Genomic DNA, 20,538 nt, shown 5'->3' with positions numbered 1-20,538 from the left:
CTCGAGGAAGCCGGGTTCTAGGCATGTTCTAGAGAGAGCCAGTTTGGTGTCAAATTAATCTTGACGGATTGTGCTGAGGCCTAAGAAAAGCAAACATAAAAGGGCAGGAATCAGGGTACAGAACTCAAAACTGTGGCCAGAGAGGTGGGCAGAGCAGCCAGAGGAGAAGTAAGAATTTTGTACATACCAAGGACTTGAAGTCAGAAATGGAAGTAAAGTCAGGGCGGGCCTGCTGTGAAGGCGATAAGAGCTGAGGCAGAAGGTGGCGTGGGCTGCCCCTCTGACCACAGCTCACCTCAGAGACCTCGGGGGCCCTGAGTGGATGAAGAAGCAGCTGCAGTTGCTCCTGGTGCTAGAAAGGGTCTTCCTTTTCTGCTCACAGCCTTCCCTGCTTTTTTTTGTTTGTTTGTTTTCTTAATCTATTTTTTTTTCCCAGAGAGGAAGGGTGAGGGAGAGATAGAAACATCAATGCTGAGAGAGAATCATTGATCAGCTGCCTCCTTCATGCCCCCTATTGGGGATCGAGCCCACAACCCGGGCATGTGCCCTTGACTGGAATTGAACCCGGGACCCTTTAGTCCACAGGCCAATGCTCTATCCACTGAGCCAAACCAGCTAGGGCTTCCCTGCTTTTGGGAGCTTCAGGATCTGGTCCTGGCTCTTAGCCTGGCGTTCAAAGCCTTGTCCTGTGGTCGCAGCCTGCCTCCCTCACCGGGAACATCCAACCCCCCAGCCCCAGCGCCTTCTTGCCTGCAACGCCTCCCTCTCCATCTTCTGAACTTGGAACATCCAACCCCCCCGCCCCAGATCTGTTTCTCTCTGAGTGAGCCCCTCACCTGCCAGGGCCACCTCCATCTCTCCCCCGGGTCTCCCTGACTCCCCTACTCCCCTACATTCCACCCCCCACAATAGCTCTCTCTTCGGGCCAGGGAGTCTCTCACTTAGGTTTGCCTGACAGTTGCCTGTGGGGATCATAAAAATATAGGTGCCTGGTCACCAGTCATAGTGATCACAAATATGCAGGAAGCACACTTAAAATTATTTCCCAATAAAAGCCTGACTTGTGTTTCAAGAGTCCCTTCCCCTGGGGCAATGGACACTTATCAGTTTCGGGGATTCCTACCTCACCTGTGGGAGCTGATGGCACTTCACACTTAGAATGTGTAGGTGATGCTGAAGGCATTTATCCCCTGAGGAAGGAGCAGCCAAAGTAATGTGTCCTCATCCCTTCTGTGGCCACCACCTGACTAGGCTATCACCTCCTACCTGGATCACAGTGACAGTGATCAATACAAAATGCATGACACTTTGGCCATGGATGCCATGGAATGCCTTCTGCGCTCTCTCTCTCTCTCTCTCAACTTCAGAGAGGAAAGGAGAGGGGGAGAGATAGAAACATCAATGATGAAAGAGAATCATTGATCGGCTGCCTCCTGCACACCCCCTATTGGGGATTGAGCCCACAACCGGGCATGTGCAGGCTGACGCTCTATCCACTGAGCGAAAACAGCTCGGGCTGCCCTCCATAAAACGCCTTCTGCCCTCTTCCCTCACATCCTACTCATCCTTCCAGGTCGGCCCAATGCCACCTCTTGCGAGAACCTGAGCTGGCTGGTCATGACCTCTCCCCGCTGCAGCGGCATTCAGCACATACCAGCAACCCGCCACCCGGTGGCATGTAGGATTGTGGGCGGCTGCATCCTCACGCGATTTGAAGTTTCAGTAACTCGATTACACACTCCTAGGAGCAGGGCTTCGCCTTGCACTTCTGGGTTTCCCCGCAGGACCTGGCACTGGGGACTCCCCGGTAGCATTTCAGTCGCTGGTTACGTGGTGTATACCGTGAGGGGAAACTAGCAACTGGTTTAGAAACAAATGGTCACTGAGCCATTGGCCCTAGGGAACCGGGACACAAACTGAGAGGCTATGTTAGATGTGTGGAGTGAGCAAGGTCGAGGAGTGGGATCGACCTGCAGCAGCCCAGCAGGCACCTTGTTCGGGCCCAGGGGAGAGACTGTGCATACCGAGGACTGAAGTCAGGAGGAGGGCGAGGCGGGTGGAGGCTTTGCAGGCTGAGGCAGGAGGTGATCACGGCCCACACACGCAAAACGCGCCTGCCCCTGGCTGTCGCCGCCCGCCCAGTGGGGCTGCTGGGCTCGAATGTGACCACTGATCTTCCTGGGCCGAGAAGTGTGCCGGCCCCTGCCCAGACCCTCCTGTGCCAGCCGGGGTTCGGCTCCCCAGCTTCCTTAGTCTGGCTCTGGCTGCCACTCCCACTCGCCTCCCTCCCTGTGCTCTCCCCAGAGAGGCCCAGGCAGGCCCAGACGCTGCGGGCTCGGGAAGGGCAGGGGGTGCGCGGAAACCCAACAGCGGGGGCCCCACCTCGGGCATTTTGCAGCCGTTTCCCAGTGTCTGGTACCCGGTGTGTGCTCAGCTACAATGTCTAACGTATGATTGTCATTTGGGGTCAGCTCCCCGAGACTTTACCTTTGAGCCCCCCTGAGTCCACACAGGGCCAGTGTCAGAAGGAAAACCCCTCTCGCTGGCCCCCGCAACACCCCTGGCCTCACCAGGCCTCACCAGGCCTCACAGGGCCTCACCGGGCCTCACTGGGCCTCACCGGGCCTCACAGGGCCACCTGAAGGCAGTTCACTCCCAGGCTGCTCGCCGGCCGTCCTCCCGCACCAGGCGGGGCTGCTGCCATGGGTCCGGGGCCTGGACCCGGCAGCGGTGGTTTTGTGGGCCTGAGGCCGGCAGTGATGCCCGGTCCCGCCTGTTCGCTCACATCGGGTCCTGTCATCTCAGCGACTGGGAAACAGCAGCAGGTAGAGGGTAAGAGGCCATCACAGCCCTAAATCCTCCGTGTGCAGAGAGCCCCGGTCTCCCAGGGCGGTTCCGACTCGCCACCTGAGCCCCATAAAGTGGGGGTGGGCTGGTGGGCGCTGCTTGCACGGATCAGAGGGGAGCCACGAGGCAGGAGAGGCCAAGCGTGTGGCTTTGGAAGCAGCTGTGGAGCCAGAGCTCAGGTCCCCCGGCCCCTTTCCGGGCCTTCCGGGGCGCTGGGGCCAGGAGAAGGGCTGGCGGCTCAGCAGGAGGAGTTCACACCTTTTGGAGCTGGGAGGGCGGGAGAGGTGCAGGCCACCCCCTCATTTTGCCTCTCACCCCCCACTCCCACCCCAGGAGGTTGTGAGCTGTGGGAGCCACATGGTGGGGGGTGCAGAGCCAGGAGCCCACGTCTCAACTCCAGGCCACAGGTGCCCCCCATTGTGCTGGTTTCCCACCGCGTGAGCCCCAGGCAGGACCTGTGCTTCTGTTCTCTGTTGCTGGCCCAGGTGGGATCCATGTGGCAAGGCTGCGGGGCCTTCCCGAGGGTCACTTTGTGTTTATCGATGAGCTCGGTGTTCCCGGAATGCCTGGGTCCCACTGCAGTTCCCTAGCCGACTGGCTCTGTGAAGGGGGCATGTCACCAGGCCACCACCTCGGGGCTCCTGTGGGGTTTAAATGAGATGGAGACAGCCCTAACCAGTTTGGCTCAGTCGTTAGAGCATCAGCCTGGGGACTGAAAGGTCCCGGGTTCGATTCCGGTCAAGGGCACGTACCTGGGTTGCGGGCACATCCCTAAGAGGGGGTGTGCAGGAGGCAGCTGATCGATGTTTCTCTTTCATCAATGTTTCTAACTCTCTATCCCTCTCCCTTCCTCTCTATAAAAAATCAATAAAAATATATTTTTTAAAAAATAAAAAAAATAAATGAGATGGAGACAGTTTTAATGGAACAGTGCCTGGTGCACTGTAACTCCCCACCGATATTGGCTGGAATTGTCACTTAATTGACAGCTTGAAGACTGGCACTAAAAGCTGACACCCCCAAAGGGGGCCCGGGAGGAAACTTTGAAAGGTTCCAACGGCTCCACAGCAGGAGAACCGCCCCCGGTACCCTCCCCGAGTGAGTACGGGCCGCGAGGCCTGGCCTGCCCTGCGCCCTGCCAGGGACCTGTCATCGGCAGCTGCCTCCACTCCCTGCCGCGTGGCCCTGGATTACCGGGGCTCTGAACACCCAGGGAGGTGGGTCCCGCCGCTGGCTGATTGCTGGGGACAGGTGGGTGCTGAAGGCCGGTCCAGACCTATTTGTGGGAAAGCAAAGCAAACCCAAGCCAAGATTCTGGAGAGGATTAGAGCCAACATGCCCATCTCAGCCTCCATCTGCCCGGCTAGGACTGGGCACAGATACCGGGAAGAGCGAGGGGGGACTTTCACGCAAAGCAAATGACTAACCAAGACTTTGGGGTGGACCCTATGAAAGCAGCTGAGAGATGCACTCACATCTGAGCCCAGAGCTGCTGGTGGGGTTGGCAGGATACTGTACTGAGGAGGCCTGGGCTTCTCTCCAGGAATGTGAGGGCTCGGAGGAGACTGGGGTGTGGGCAGAGGACAGCAGCATCGGTGACCTGAGCGAAGGGCGTCTCCAGGGCTCTGTTCCAGCCACTCTCCCAGAGCAGAGTGCCTGGCGCTGGCCGGGCAGCCATCTGTGGGCCCCCCTGCCTGCCCCCTCCCCTCCGGGACAAGCCCTGAGAGAGGCTTGTGAGCACAGGTCAGGGGTGGGGTGGGTCAGGTTAGGACCAGTGGGTTCGTCACTGCTCTGCCCCGGCCATACCAAGACTTTGGCACCTTCCTCCCCACCCATCGCTCTTCTCCAGCTTCGGTCCTTTACACTGAAGTGGGTTTTTAAAAATAGGTGAAGCATGTGGCAGTCAGGGAGAAGGCTCCCTCTCCCACCCGCTCCCCCTTCTCCCAGGCAACATCTGTGTGTCCTTACTTGGCGCCCACACATGCAAGCGGACGGTCAGTATTCCCCTCCCTGTCTTCTTTTGGTCACAGAACCTCCTCTGAGAGTCTAAAACAGCTCTGAGTTCTTCCCTAAAAGATGACCACACACACACACCCACACACACACACCCACACACACACACCCCTGTTCAATTTCAGGGGGTTTCACACACCTGGGGCCCGTTTTGTCCTGTTCAACAAGGGATCCCGGTGTGGATTATAGCAACTGGGTCTGACCACATTCTATCTTCTTTTTTTTTTTTTTTTAATATATTTTATTGATTTTTTTACAGAGAGGAAGGGAGAGGGATAGAGAGTTAGAAACATGGATCAGAGAGCAACATTGATCAGCTGCCTCCCACACACACCGTACATGCCCTTGACCGGAATCGAACCCGGCACCCCTGAGTCCACAGGCTGATGCTCTATCCACTGAGCAAACCGGCCAGGGCAACACATTCTATCTTCTTAACACTGTCCCCTATATACACATCATCAACTTCTGGGGTCTTCCCAAGATCTCTGAGGGCAGTGATGGCGAACCTTTTGAGCTCGGCGTGTCAGCATTTTGAAAAACCCTAACTTAACTCTGGTGCCGTGTCACATATAGAAATTTTTTGGTCTTTGCAACCATAGTCAAACAAAGACTTATATTTTTGATATTTATTTTATACATTTAAATGCCATTTAACAAAGAAAAATCAACCAAAAAAATGAGTTCACGTGTCACCTCTGACACGCGTGTCATCGGTTCGCCATCGCTGTCCTGAGGCCTTGACAAAAGTGCGGAGGCAGCCAGGCCTTCGGGGGCCTTGTTTCCGTAACGTCCTGTTATATTTAGCGTAAAATAAAACCTCACCGCTAAACATGACCCCTGGCCCCAGGCCACCACCACTGCCCTCTGAGCACACTGCTCCCGCCACACCCGCCTTTCTGCTCCTTATTGAACATCTCAGACCCGGTCCCTCCTCAGAGCCTCTGCGTAAGCGGTTCCCTCTGCCTGGGCCCCTGGGTCCCCGGAGAGTTGCACTGCTATTTCCTTCAGGTGTCAGCTCCAATGTCCTCATGCTGCCCCCCTCCCCCTCCCCCCTCAGCACCCTTCTTTCTGTCTCTTCATTTATTTCATTTCCCTCGGGGTACTTCCCACTCCTGAAATTATTTTAGGGGCTTAGTCATGTACTGTCTGCCTTCCCCCACTAGAATGTGAGTTCCACAAAGTCATGGCCTGGCCCTTCACATCTCCAGCACCTAGCACAGTGCCTGCCACACACTATGGGTTCGCAAGTCTTTGGATTAAGCAAAGGCATCAGCAGATATCTGTGGACTGAGTCAGTGCATTCAGTAAGTATCTGTGGATTGAATAAATGCACTCAACAGATATCCTTGGATTGAGTGAAGAATCTTGGTGGGGCTTAGACAAGAATCTTGACTCATTCTCCATCCCACCAAGGCAGCTCCAGGCGATCTCTGGCTCCTGCTCTGGGCAAAGTTCCTGCCTTCCCCTTTAGGCCCAGCTGTCCTATCCTTTTCCCGGCTCTCCGGAGCCCCTCCCTCCCCATCAGCATTTAACAAAAACGTCTCTATGCTTGAGTGCCTGGGGGATTTCATCTGAGTCAAGTTGGCTTCTCCCGCACACGCTCAGCTGAGTCCAAAGGTCTGATCAGCGTTTCCAGTGGAGCAGCCAGCAACCATGTTGTCTGAGGGCTCAGAGCTCCACCCCAGGGGGAACCAGGGAGCTGGAGGAGGGATGTCTGGGCCTTTGCTCCCTGCCCTTTCGTTCCTGGGTCTTGGGAAAGAAAGATCAACCAAAGGAGAAAAGCAAAGTCTATTGATTGGGAACCGGCTCTGTGAGGGGGTCACCGTGGTCACTGGCCTGTTGACAGAGGCTGAGAGGCAGTCGGAGTGGGAAACGACAGGGGGAAAGGGAGGCCCCAGGTGCGCCCTCGGCGGAGGCTGTTGGCACGGGGAGGCCGTGGGCAGGCTGACCAGCAGCCTGGCATCCTGTTGGGCTGGCTGGGGCTGCATAGTTGGCTTTCCCTGGTTGGTCCTAAGTTGAAATGGGGACAAAAATTAGGGAAACTTTCAGTTATTAATCAAGTCCTGGCCACGCTGAGGCAATTGTTCCAGGAGTCATTGTGTAGCTTCCTGGATTGTTACTAGAGATAGTCTGACTTCCCGAGCTGATTTCCTGGGCAGGGTTCTGCAGGTTGTGGATCCGAGTTCTAGTTTTCTGTACAGCCTTGTGTGTTCAGACTGTGTGTTCAGTCTCTTAGTCTACAGTGCACATCAGCCTTTTGGGTGACCCTTCCTCCCCTTAATCATACTCATGCCTGGAACAGTGGGATCATCCAGTGTTTCATTTCCTCGTTCAGCAGTTCTCTAGAGAAGGATCCTCTGTGCAGAGAACGGTGAGAAGTACAGTAGAAGGACGAGGACTGGGCAGGCCCTGTGCCTGGAGGTCTAGTGAGAGAGGCGCGGCCGCCGTGACTGCAGGGCTGTGCACGTGGCGTCCTATGATTGGGTCAGAACAGGGAATGCCCATTATGGCAATTAGGGAGGCTGTATGGTCAGTGTGGAGTTTCATGAGGAGGAAAGAGGAGAGGAAGGGGGGACTCTTGGGAGGGGATACTGTGAGGAAGGGTGCGGGTCGGGGGGCCTAAGGGTTAGATACTTACTCGCCTCGGGTTTCAGTTCTTCACCCCCTAGAGCCTCTGGGAGGCAGACACTGTGTGTGAAGGTGATTGTGGGTTGTGAAGGTTTCATTGCGAGGGAAGGCCGTGGGAACCAGCTGGAAAGGGCCTCTGTCATCAAAAGGAGGGGCCCTAGGTAGTTGTTATTATTCCCTAGGCACCCGTACTTACGGAGCTGGACTCACTGCTAAGTCTGCATGGGATCCCTACAACAATCCTATGCGATAGTTAGTATTTCTTAAAATTTTTGACTATTGCCCTGACCGGTTTGGCTCAGTGGATAGAGCGTCGGCCTGCGGACTCAAGGGTCCCAGGTTCGGTTCCGGTCAGGGGTATGTACCTTGGCTGCGGGCACATCCCCAAGAGGGGGTGTGCAGGAGGCAGCTGATCGATGTTTCTCTCTCATCGATGTTTCTATCTCTCTATCCCTCTGCCTTCCTCTCTGTAAAAAATCAATAAAATATATTTTTTTAAAAAATTTTTTTCCTTATTGATTTGAGAGAGAGAGAGGAATGGAAAGAGAGAGAAACATCAATTTGTTATTCTACATACAAGGTGTCCCCCCAAAATGTATACACACTTTAAAAGCTGACAGCTCAATTTTGAAAATTAAATGTATTTTAATAAATACTGCCTTTATAATTATTCAAAGTGTGTGTATACATTTTTTGGGGACACTATATCTATATATTATATATATGCACATTCATTGGTTCTTTTAAAAAATTAATTTATTTTTATATTTTTATTGATTTCAGAGAGGAAGGAGAGGGGGAGAGAGAGAGAGAAACATCGATGATGGGAGTCACTGATCGGTTGCCTCCTGCACACCCCCTACTAGGGATCAAGTCCGAAACCAGGGCATGTGCCCTTGACTGGAATCAAACCTGGGACCCCTCAGTCTTCAGGCTGATGCTCTATCCACTGAGCCAAACCAGCTAGGGCTGGTTCTTTTTTTTATGTTTGTTTTTTTGTAAGAGAACTTTTTTTGGGGTAAATCATAGAGGTGGAAGCAATTCCTAGAAGAAATGGGCTTAGGAAACAAGTTATGGAGGTAAAGGAAGGGCCCTGGGAGCTTGGGAGCGAGGAGGCTAATGGTAGCGAGCCTGGAGGAGGGGGTGGGGGAGAGAAATGCACGGGCGTGCTCCCAGGAGGGAGAGCATGCTGGGTCCGCATCCTAAGGTGTTTTTGTTTGTTTGTTTGTTTTTTATTGATCTCAGAGAGGAAGGGAGAGAGAGATGGAAACATCAATGATGACAGAGAATCATTGATCAGCTGCCTTCTGCATGCCCCTTCCTGGGGATCGAGCCCACAACCCAGGCATGTGCCTTTGACCGGAATCGAACCCGGGACCCTTCAGTCCGCAGGCTCTATCCACTGAGCCAAATTGGTTAGGCCAGTTTTTAAAATATGTTTTTGATTGATTTTTAGAGAGAGGAAGGGAGGAGAGAAACATCGATGGGCTGCCTTTTGCATGCCCCTTAGTGGGGATCAAGCCTGCAACCCGGGCAAGTGCCCTGCCCTGGAACCAAACCAGGGCCCTCTTGGTTCATGGGATGAAGTTCAATCCACTGAGCCACACCGGCCGGGCAGTCCTAAGGTTTTAAGGGTGGAGATTTTAGGGGACGGCCTAGGCCTAGGGGAAGATCTCAATAGAATACAGGTGTTAGCAGTTTTCCAGGTGTGTCCATTCAGGGTTGTGGTCTCCACGGATTGACTGGCAGGCACCAGGGGCGTCATTATTCCATGCAGCTGGTCCTGGAGCTGAACCACAACGGAGGCCTAGCTGTTATCTCTGGTTTGATTGAAACTCTGTCCCTGGGACCATAGGCCTGAGGCTTTGTTCCTAAGATTATCTGATGCTCATCAGAACTTCGTTGTCCTGAGGCCCTAATGCTTAAGGGGGCTCACGTGCAAGGGAGAAGGAGGCAGGTGAGTGAGTCAGGGTGCTGTTGAGGCCAATTTGAATCAAAAGGACAGGAAGGAGAAAAGGTCCTATGAGAGAAATGAAGTTTCTACGAGGTTACATAAATGCACACCCTTTCTCTGAACGGCCGTTCAACCCTTCGTTGATGATTATTTGAGCCTTGAAAATTTTCATGTGTTAGAAAAAGCACAACTGCACATATTTGAACTCACATCTTTAATTCTTTAATCCAGTTTCTCCTTCCACTTGTGTTTTCTTGACTCTTTTCTGTATTTGTTTATCTGGGTATTTATGTAGAGGCCACCATGCGTGGCATTGGGCTGGGCTCTGGGATACCAGCTCTGGCTCACCGCCCAGGGAGAAAGACTTTCATTCCACAAATAATGACAAATGTGATGAGGGCTACTACAGGGACAGTGGAGTATTGTCAAATGTGTTGACCTGGGGGTTTCAGGACGCCCTCCCTGAGGAAGTGAGGTTCAAAGCGAGTCGTGAAGGATGACGTGTCAGGCAGGAACGCTTCGGGCTGCACACGACGGAAAATCAAACAGTGAAACACGAGGATGTTGACTGTTTCCTTAAGAAGCCTGAGAGCGAAGGGCCCCGAGTCTTTAAGTGGCTCAGCAACATCAAGAGCCGTGAGTGGACATCCCTGCGATTCTCTTTTCCCTCAGCCGTTTTTCAACCTCAGGCCGCAGAGCCCAGCGTGACCCCCTTACGTAACATCACCCGAAACAAAGAGAAGAGAAGGGCTCAGGTTCCCAAACCACTCTTTCAAAAAGGACCCCAACGTTCATTGGCAAGTTCCCAGGAGGGTTCTTCTTGTGCCTGTTGCTCAAAAGGAAGTCATGTGCCCACCTCAGAGGAGCAAAGAGGAAGGGTTTACCATGATTGACATAAACCAGCCATGATTTATTCCATAGCACAGTGAGGACCCTACTATCTCTGAAGATAATGCTACCTATTGGACCCCTCCATTGAGGGTATGAGGGCTCATGAATTCTGGATATGGAAGCCTAGATAATTCAAACAAATATTCATACCAATAAAAACTTTTTAAAAAACTAAAAAATCATCTGTAAGACATCAGAGAAGTAACAGGATTTGAGGAATCGCTGAATCGAGATGCTGAGATGCTGCAGAGGACGGGAAAGTGGAGATGGGAAGCCTTTCCTGAAGGCTGCTGATACCTTGGGAATTTTGTTCTGGAAAAGTATGGGCTGCAATTCTGGCAGTCTCAGGGGGCTGGGGTGAAAATGTCCGAGTTATAGAGTCCTGCCAAGAATGAGGACCACAGTGAACATGTCTCACTTTTGGGTGTGATGCTAAAGGGATGTATGCTAGGTGTAAGAGTGACCCAGGAAATCTCAAGCCCTGAACTTGCTTGAGATTCAAGGATTAAGGTGGTTCCCAATTGCTAGTGCCCTCAAGAGTCAGCAAAAAAAATAAATAAATAAGTTCTCTTTAGAGGAAGATAATATTATCTTGAGCTCCAAGGCACTTCTATAAATAATTTTTTAAAAATGTCTAGCACACAAAGATAACCCAAGGATATAAGACAGCATGAATAAGAACAGTAGGTACAATAGATAGTAGAAATAGACTCATAGGGTCTCCAGATATGAAATTATCAGCATAGATTACAAAACAATTGTGTTTGTTATGTTCAAGAAATAAAAGCCAAGAGTGGAAAACTTGGCTGAGAACTGGAGATTAAAAAAAAAAGATACAACAAATTTAACAGATTAAAAATGTAAACTCTGGAATTTAAAATAAAATAGTCAAAATTAAGAAACAGTTTAGCAGCAGATTAGAAATAGCAGAAGGGAAAATTAATGGACTGGAATATAGGTCAGAAGGAAATATTTATTTATTTTTTAAATATATGTTATTGATTTTTCACAGAGAGGAAGGGAGAGAGATAGAGAGTTAGAAACATCGATGAGAGAGAAACATCGATCAGCTGCCTCCTGCACATCTCCTACTGGGGATGTGCCCGCAACCCAGGTACATGCCCTTCGCCGGTATCGAACCTGGGACCTTTCAGTCTGCAGGCCGATGCTCTATCCACTGAGCCAAACCGGTTTCAGCTAGAAGGAAATATTTAGGACGATGCATAATAGAGTAAAAAGATAGAAAATGTAGAGGAATGGATGTCACAATGAAAAGGGCTAAATAGAGTCCTATAAGGAGAGGAAAGAATGAGCAGAGGCAATAGTTGAAGGAAAATGGCTCAAAGTTTTCCAGAATTGATGAAACACACTAAATCATACATGTAAGAATCCAAGAAGTCCTAAGCAGGATTAAAACAACAACAACAAACACCATGGCCTTACACATTATACTGAAACTGCAGAAAACCAAAGACAAAGAAAACGTAGTAAAAGCGGTCAGAATAAAACTGACCAATTACTTTCAAAGGTAATTTGAGGTCTCACTATTTAGAGGTCTCACTTCCTGGTTTCAAAGCTTACTACAAAGCTACGGTAACCAAGACTGTGGCATGAGCATACGTGTAGCCAGACAGGTCATTGGAATAGAATTCAGGTTCTATAATACAACATCTGTGTATTGTATTGTGTATTCACCACCCAATTGAAATATATTTTTATTGATTTCAGAGAGAGGAAAGGAGAAGGAGAGAGATATAGAAATATTAATAATGAGAGAGAATCATTGATCGGCTGCCTCCTGCACACCCCACACTAGGGACCAAGCCTGCAACCCAGGCATGAGAGCTGACTGGGAATCAAACCGTGAAGTCCTGGTTCATAGGTCAACACTCAACCCCTGAGCCATGCTGGCAGGGCTCACCACCCCATTTTAAAATCCAACTATTATAAATTCTACTGTCTTCTCTTTACTAGAAATGAAGAGAGATACTTTATAATTATAAAAGGTTCAAGTCACTAGGAAGATATAACAATTCTAAATATGTTGTGCCTAGTAACATGACCTCAATGCATTTAAATAAAAAATTTAAATAAACAAATATCTGATCATGTAGAGATTTTCATATACTCTCTCAATAGACAAAAAAAGTAAAGATATACGAAATTTTCATAATACTATTCACTGACTTTACCAAATAAATATATAAAACATTATACCTGCAAAGCTGCAAAATACACATTTGTCTCAAACATACATACAGTATTTACCAAAATTGACCATATTCTACCATAAAACTAGTTTTAACAAATCCGAAGGATGGAAATCATTCAGAGTTCATTCCTTAGTCACAATACAATTATGCTAGAAATAAAAACAAAAGGAGTACACCATAGGAAATATAGTCAGTAATATTGTAATAACTATGTATTATGCCAGTTGGACACTGGGATCTATTAGAGGGAACACTTTGTAAAGTATGTGATTGTCTAACCACTATGCTGCACACCTGAAACTAATATAAAATAATATTGAATGTAAATTATAATTAAATTTTTAAAAAATAAATAAAGCACCCAAAAGGATAGTCAGAAAACCTCATATGTTTGGAAATAAAACAATATACTTCTAAATAATACATTGATCAAAGAAGAAATTCTAATAAAATTTTAAAATAATACATATTAAAAGTTATGGGATACAAGCCATTCTTTTGAGGAAAATTTATGGCCTTACATAGTTACATTAGGAAAGGAGAGCTGAAAATTAATAAATGAAACCAAAAAGTAGAAAGAGAATAGCAAATTAAACTTGATGAAATTAGAAAGAAGGAAATAAATCTAATTGAAAACATACACACAATAGAATAAAAAAACCAGAAGTTGATATTTTAAAAAGACTAATGAAACCTAATAAATCTTTGATGAGATGATAAAAAGAAAAAAAGAGAAAGACACACATAAACCCGATCAGGAATGAAAACCAGGGCATTACCATAGTCCCCGGAGAACTTAAAAAGAATCCAGGAGGATGTTAGGAACTTTATGCTAAAGCATTTAAAAGGTTTTATGAAATGGGATAAGTTCCCAAGGGGAAAAAAGACAGTTTATGAAATTTTACCAAAGAAGAAGTAGAAGTTCTGAATATGCCAATAACTTAATAGAATTGAAATAATAGTTAAACATTTCCCCACAATGCATGTTCCAGGCCCACAAAGCTTCATCAGCAACTTTTAAAAATATATATATTTTTTATTGATTTCAGAGAAGAAGGGAGAGGGAGAGAGAGGTAGAAACATCAATGATAAGAGAGAATCATTGATTGGCTGCCTCCTGCATGCTCCCTACTGGGGGTCAAGCCCGCAACCCAGGCATGTGCCCTGGACCTACCCTGGGACCCTTCAGTCCGCAGGCCAACGCTCTATCTACTGAGCCAAGCCAGCGAGGGCCATAGCAACTTCTACCCAACAGAAAAGATTAGGTCAATTTTATTTTATTTTAAATATATTTTATTGATTTTTTACAGAGAGGAAAGGAGAGAGATAGAAATAGAGAGTTAGAAACATCGATCAGCTGCCTCCCGCACATCCCCCACTGGGGAAGTGGGCGCAATCCAGGTACATGCCCTTGACCGGAATCGAACCTGGGACCTTTCAGTCCGCAGGCCGACGCTCTATCCACGGAGCCAAACCGGTTCCGGCAGGTCAATTTTATACAAACTTTTAGAGAATAGAAATAGTTTTCCAAATCATTCTGAGGCTAGTATAATGTATTGTAAATGTTAAATATTTTTTTTCTATGTATTATGCTGTTTTGACATCCTAAAAATCACCTTTCTGCTTGGGGAGAAGCATTCTTAGAGATAGCAAAGGATCCGGCCTGGGGCATGATCCAGACACAGCCTTACTCCTCTATCTGGTCTTTGCATCCCCAAAGGAAATACTCCTCTACCTCAAGCATCCCAGGGCCAGGGGTCAGGCAACTAGGGACCGCTCCTAGGGCCCAAAGTTAGCCAAACTTCTTCAAACTATCCAGCCCTAAACCATTCACCCTGCCCTGCCTGGCCTTTCCCACAGGAACCTCAATAAAGGCGGTGGCCTAACCTCGCCCGTCCCCATTGTTTTCTGCCTCTTGACTACCCTGGAGTCTTTCAGATTTGGCCCTGTGTCGACTTGTCATGCCTCCTGCCTTTAAGACCTGTGAGTGTATCATAAACTTTTCCCCCCTGAGCCTTTCCTCTTGTGATCTCATCTAACTGAGCATCTCATCAAAACCACAAAACCAAGTATGAGGAAGAAAAATTACAGGTAAGTCTCACTCACAAGCAGTGACACAAGAAATCCTAAAGAAATATTAGGAAGTTGAATCCAGCAATATATAAAAAAGAATGCTACATCGTGTCCAATTTGTGTTTATTATTATTTTAGTATTGCAAGCAAAGGTTAATTTTCCAAAAAAAAAAAATCAATTAATGAATTTACTACTTTAACAAACCACATAAGAAAAAATATCATAAATCATCTCAATAGCTGCAGGAAAAAACATTTAATAAAATTCAACATTTACAGTATAAAGTCTCAGCAAACGAGGAGTAAAAGAGGCCTTTCTTAATCTCTGAGGGACACCTACGAAACACCGCCACCAACCACCGGATTAGAGGTGAAATGTTGAAAGCTTTTCCTTTGAGGTTGGTGAAGTGACCTGCTGCGTGTAGCAAATTACCTCAGCACTGCAGTGGATTAAAACAGTCGCTAGCATCTCACAGGTTCTGTGCACTAGGAATTTGGAAGTGGCTTCACTGAATGGCTCTGGCTCAGGGTCTCATGAGGTTGCTGTCCTCTGAAGGCTCGACTGGGGCTAGAGGATCCCCCAGGCTCAGCAGGAGGCCCCGTTCTTCACTCATTACTGGCTGGAGCCCTCCGTTTCTAACCACATGGACCTCTGCTCTCGAGATGGCAGCTGGCTTCCCCACAACTAGTTTCCAAGTGAGAGAGGCAGATGCTACTATGTCTTTTATGCGTTAGCCTCAGAAGTGACATACCATCACTCCCTGCCCTGCTCCACTGGTCACATAAACAATATGAGGGGGGCTGTACAAGGCTGTGAATGCCAGGAGAGAATTGGGGGGTAGGGGGGGGGGGGGGAGGGGCACGCTGGAGGCTGATTATCACAACCAGGAACAAGACAAGGTCAGGATGCCCTGTCTCTACTTCTCATCAGCATGACTTGGAGGTTACCCAGGGAAGTAAAAAAGAAAAAGAAAGAAAAGGCAAAAGGATTAGAATGCAGAAACAAACTTATTGATATTCACAGTGGATGTGATTGTGTGCATGTAACAACCGATTCCACAGCTAAGAGGCATCTTCCCCTGGTAAGCCACCCCCAGGATGCCTGAGCCTAACCCCTCATATTGCAGTTTTTCAAAAACCAATTCCACTGAAAGGAAGTGAAAGGTCCTAGGCGATGGGCAAGGTTGTCCTGAAAAAGTTGCAACGAGCTCCAGCCAGTTTGGCTCAGTAGATAGAGCGTCAGCTTGCGGACTGACGAGTCCGGGCTCCGTCCAGGTCAAGGGCAGTGCCTGGGTTGCAGGTTCGATCCCTGGCCCTGGTCCAGGATCATGCAGGAGGCAACCAATCGATGTGTCTCTCTCACATCGATGTTTCTTCTTCTCCCTTCCACTCTCTTTTAAAACCAATGGAAAAATATCCTTGAGTGAGGATTAACAACAACAAAAACAAAATACGAAAGTTGAAGCAAAGTGAAAAAAAAGACAGGAAAGGATATAAATCTTCAGATTACAAAAACAGTCTAAACAACGTAAAAAGGAAGCAAAAGAGAATTAAATTAAAAAACAGAGACTGGTATGTGGAGAATTATCTTGAAGAAAAGAAAGGAGGAGGAGGAGGAGGAGGAGCGGGGCGAGAGTTGGGGGGAGATGAAGAATGACAACTGCAGAACGATATTGGCAACCGTGAGGGGCCAGCCTGAGTGCCCAGGAGCTGGGAGCCTGTTTGACACCAGGACTATCAAGGCTCCGTGTTCCTCTCTTCAAAATAGTCTATTAACGATTTTGTGAATGTGTGTTTTTAGGAGCCCTAGAAACAAATTTTAGGTTTTTCAGTAGCTAAAAACCTAAAAACAAATTTTCAAGGAGGAGAAAATTCCACCTCACCTCATTATTTTTTACGACTTTAGATAAATGTAAATTTTATGAGGCTGCTGATATTTCTGAACAACCACAAATTCGTGGCATGTTGAATTAAGGAAGACTTTATTGTCTAGAGTTCTCTAGACTGTAAACTTAACATTCCATAGGCAGGGACGGGGGTAGTTTTTGTGTTTTTAAAAAATATATTTTTTATTGATTTCAGAGAGGGAGAGAGAGAGAGAAAGATCAAGGATGAGAGAGGATCATTGATCGCCTCCTGCATGCCCTACACTGGGGGTTGGGCCTGCAAGTCGGGCATGTGCCCTGACAGGGAATTGAACCGTGATCCCCAGGTTCATAAGTCGACGCTCAACCACTATACCAGCTGGGCTGGGGGGTAGTTTTTATAACAGATAAACAAATCTTGGAGAAATACAAAGCATAAACCAGAGGCAATTTAGAGCCATAATCATGCATTAAAATGTCTTACACATTTTATTTTTTTAAAAATATATTTTATTGATTTTTTACAGAGAGGAAGGGAGAGAGAGAGAGAGTTAGAAACATCGATGAGAGAGAAACATCGACCAGCTGCCTCCTGTACACTCCCCACTGGGGATGTGCCCGCAACCCAGGTACATGCCCTTGACCGGAATCGAACCCGGGACCTCTCAGTCCGCAGGCCAACGCTCTAGCCACTGAGCCAAACCGGTTCCGGCGTCTTACACATTTTAAATGGTTTACTTTCTATACCCATGTTTTTATTAAATATATACTTATGTTTTTATTGATTTCAGAGAGGAAGGGAGATAGAAACATCAGTCATGAGAGAGAATTATTGATTGGCTGCCTCCTGCATGCCCCCCACTGAAGATCAAGCCCACAACCCCGGAATGTGCCCTGACTGGGAATGGAACTGCGTCATCCTGGTTCATAGGTCGATGCTCAGAATTCCAGAAACCTGAGCCCAGAGTCTTAAGGACTAAACTCAAGATGTCAGCAGGGCCAGTTCCCGCTGGTGGCTCTAGAGAAGACTCCGGCTTGTTTTTTCCAGCTCCTGGTCGTCACCCACACCAATCACGCCAATATCTGCTTCCACGGTCACATTCCTTCTCCTTGTTTGTTGTCATATCTCACTGACTTCTTATTTATTTATTTTTTGTTAATCCTCACCAGAGGATATTTTTCCATTGATTTTTAGGGAGAGTGGAAAAGAGGGAAAGTCAGAGAGAAACATCGATGTGAGAGAAACACATCGACTGGTTGCCTCCTGCAGGAGCCCGGACCAGGGCCCGGGTGGGGAGGAGCCTGCAATCAAGGCACGTGCCCTTGAGGGGAATCAAACCCCAGCATCCGCAGGCCGACGCTGTAACCACTGAACCAAACCGGCTAGGGCTAGGCTCACTGCCTTCTTCTAATCAGATCTTTGTGATTGCATTTAGGATCTGCCCAGGTAACCCAGGATAACTGCCCATCTGAAGGGCCATAACCTTAGTCACACCTGCAAAACCCCTTTTGCCATGAAAGGTAACATTCATAGGTTCCAGATATTAGGACTCATGTATCTTTGGAGGCTTTGTCCAGCCCACCACACTGCCCCATATAAATGTAATATAACGTGAGCCACACACACAAGCCACGTATGTAATTTAAAAAATTTTTAGTAGCTACATTTTTTTAAAAAATATATTTTATTGATTTTTTACAGGGAGGAAGGGAGAGGGATAGAGAGTTAGAAACATCGATCAACTGCCTCCTGCACACTCCCTACTGGGGATGTGCCCGTAACCAAAGTATATGCCCTTGACTGGAATCGAACCTGGGACCCTTCAGTCTGATGCTCTATTCACTGAACCAAACCGGTTAGGGCTAGTAGCTACATTTTTAAAACAGTAAAGTAAGACGGGCAAAATTAATTTTAATCATATATTACATTTAACTCAATGTACACAAAATACGACATCAACATATAATCAACACAAAATTATTAATGATGTCTCTTGCTTTTGTTCAATGCTGTTTTCAAAATCTGTTATTTTTTTACATGTAAAGCGCACTGCAGTTCAGAACAGTCACATGTCAAGAGCTAAGATATTCACATGTGACTGGCGACAAGGCCAACTCTAAACTGGGAAGTCACTGGGACAATTATTCAGAAAGGGATGACGACAACAATGGCTTTTCTATTTTTAATGCCTCCGTAAAAGATTTGTACAAACTGTTCCTAACGTTTTTGTCTGGTCATTAAACAATAACAAAGACACTCCCGAAAAAGAATAAAGTGTGAGGACTTGCCCTACAATATCAAACCTTGTTATAAAGCTACGGACTGTATAGTATTGTGCAAGGACGAACAGATAATAGAACAGAGGGACCAGAAATAAACCCATGCAAATATGGATACTTGATTTATGCTAAATGTACCTCTGCAGAGCAGTGGAGAAATGACGGTCATTTTTATTATTATATTTGGCAATAATAATCTCCAAATGGGATAAAAATATGAATCATGACCCCCTTCTTCCCAGTATCAATAAAAATCAACTTCAGGTGGGTACTAATCTTAGTGAGAGAGGCAAAACAATAACACTTTTCAGAAGATAAAATATATAGGAGAAGATCTTTGAGACGTGGTATAGGAGACTTTTTTTTAACAGAAAAAGCACTAAACATAATAACAACTACATTAAATTTAAGAACATCTTTTCATCAAAGACACAAGAGAGTGAACAGACAAGTAATAGAGAGGGTAAGGTAATTCCCATATATTATGTGCTAACGAGTTCATATCCAGAGTAAATGAACTACAAGTCAATAAGGAAAAGTCTAATGTAAAAATATGCAAAAGACTTGAGTAGGCATCTCACAGAGGATGTCTAAATAGTCAGTGAGCCCTAACCAGCTTGGCTCAGTGCATAGAGCGTAGGCCTGTGGACTGAAAGGGTTGTGGGTTTGATTCCAGTCAAGGGCACATGCCTGGGTTGCAGGCTCTATCCCCAGTAGGGGGCGTGCAGGAGGCAGCCAATCAATGATTCTCTCTCATCATTGATGTTTCTATCTCTCCCTTCCTCTCTGAAATCACTAAAAATATTTTAAAAAATATAAAAATAAAATAAAATTGCATTTGTTAAGAAAAGAAAGAAAACCTTGTCCAAGCTTTATACACAACAGAAAGGCATGCAACATGTGCCATTTTTTATATTACCATATTGAAACAGCTGACCACTGGGAAAAAACAGTATTCATAAACAGCAGATCGGATAATTGTGGTATATTTCTGAAATGGAATTCTATATAAAAGCGAATGACCGACAGGTATACAGAATAACAGAAATACATACTTTAAAAGCCAGATACCTATGACCTGCCGGCGTGGCTCAGCTGGTTGGAGCATCGTCCTGTACACCAACAGGTGGAGTGTTGGTTCCCAGTCAGGGCACATCCTGGGTTACACGTTTGAGCCCCCTGGTCAATGGTTCTCTTTCTCCCTCTCTCTACAATCAAATTTTTAAAAATTAAAAGAAAAAATGGTTGACATGGCAGATTTTGTTACATGTTTTACTACAATCTTAAAAAATCAATAATGTAATAGACCAAAAACCCAATGAATTGTACTTTAAATTGGTGAATGGTATGACTAGGTGAATTAAATCTCAATAAAGCTTTTTCTGGAAAAAACCTAAATGATATTTTTAGGATTCATTTTTAGGAGGTAAAACTGTGAAGGAAAAGCAAGTAAGTAATCACTATAAACATCAGGAGACCAGGATACTGGGTACTTTACAGGGTGGGAGTCTGCGACCAGAATCCAGCATTTCGGGGTGCTAACAATTTCCCTTTCTTCACCTGGGGGTTGTTGCAGGGAGTTTCATTTTATTTATTTAATTAATTTATTTGCTGCAAAAAGCGTTATTGTTTCATTCGGTCCAGTGCACGGGAGAGGCTTCAGATGGGGAACAGAATGGCGGGTCCGGGGAGAGGCGCAGGGAAAGCCAGGCCCCGGGGAGGCAGAGGGCCCCTCACCGGCCTCCGGGCTCCAGGGGCGCCGGGTGGTGCC

This window comes from Myotis davidii, unplaced genomic scaffold, assembly GCF_000327345.1.
Source record: "Myotis davidii unplaced genomic scaffold, ASM32734v1 scaffold653, whole genome shotgun sequence".
Classification (NCBI taxonomy): Eukaryota; Metazoa; Chordata; class Mammalia; order Chiroptera; family Vespertilionidae; genus Myotis; species Myotis davidii.
The sequence above is the reverse complement of the archived record's forward strand: the minus strand, read 5'-3'. Positions refer to the sequence as shown.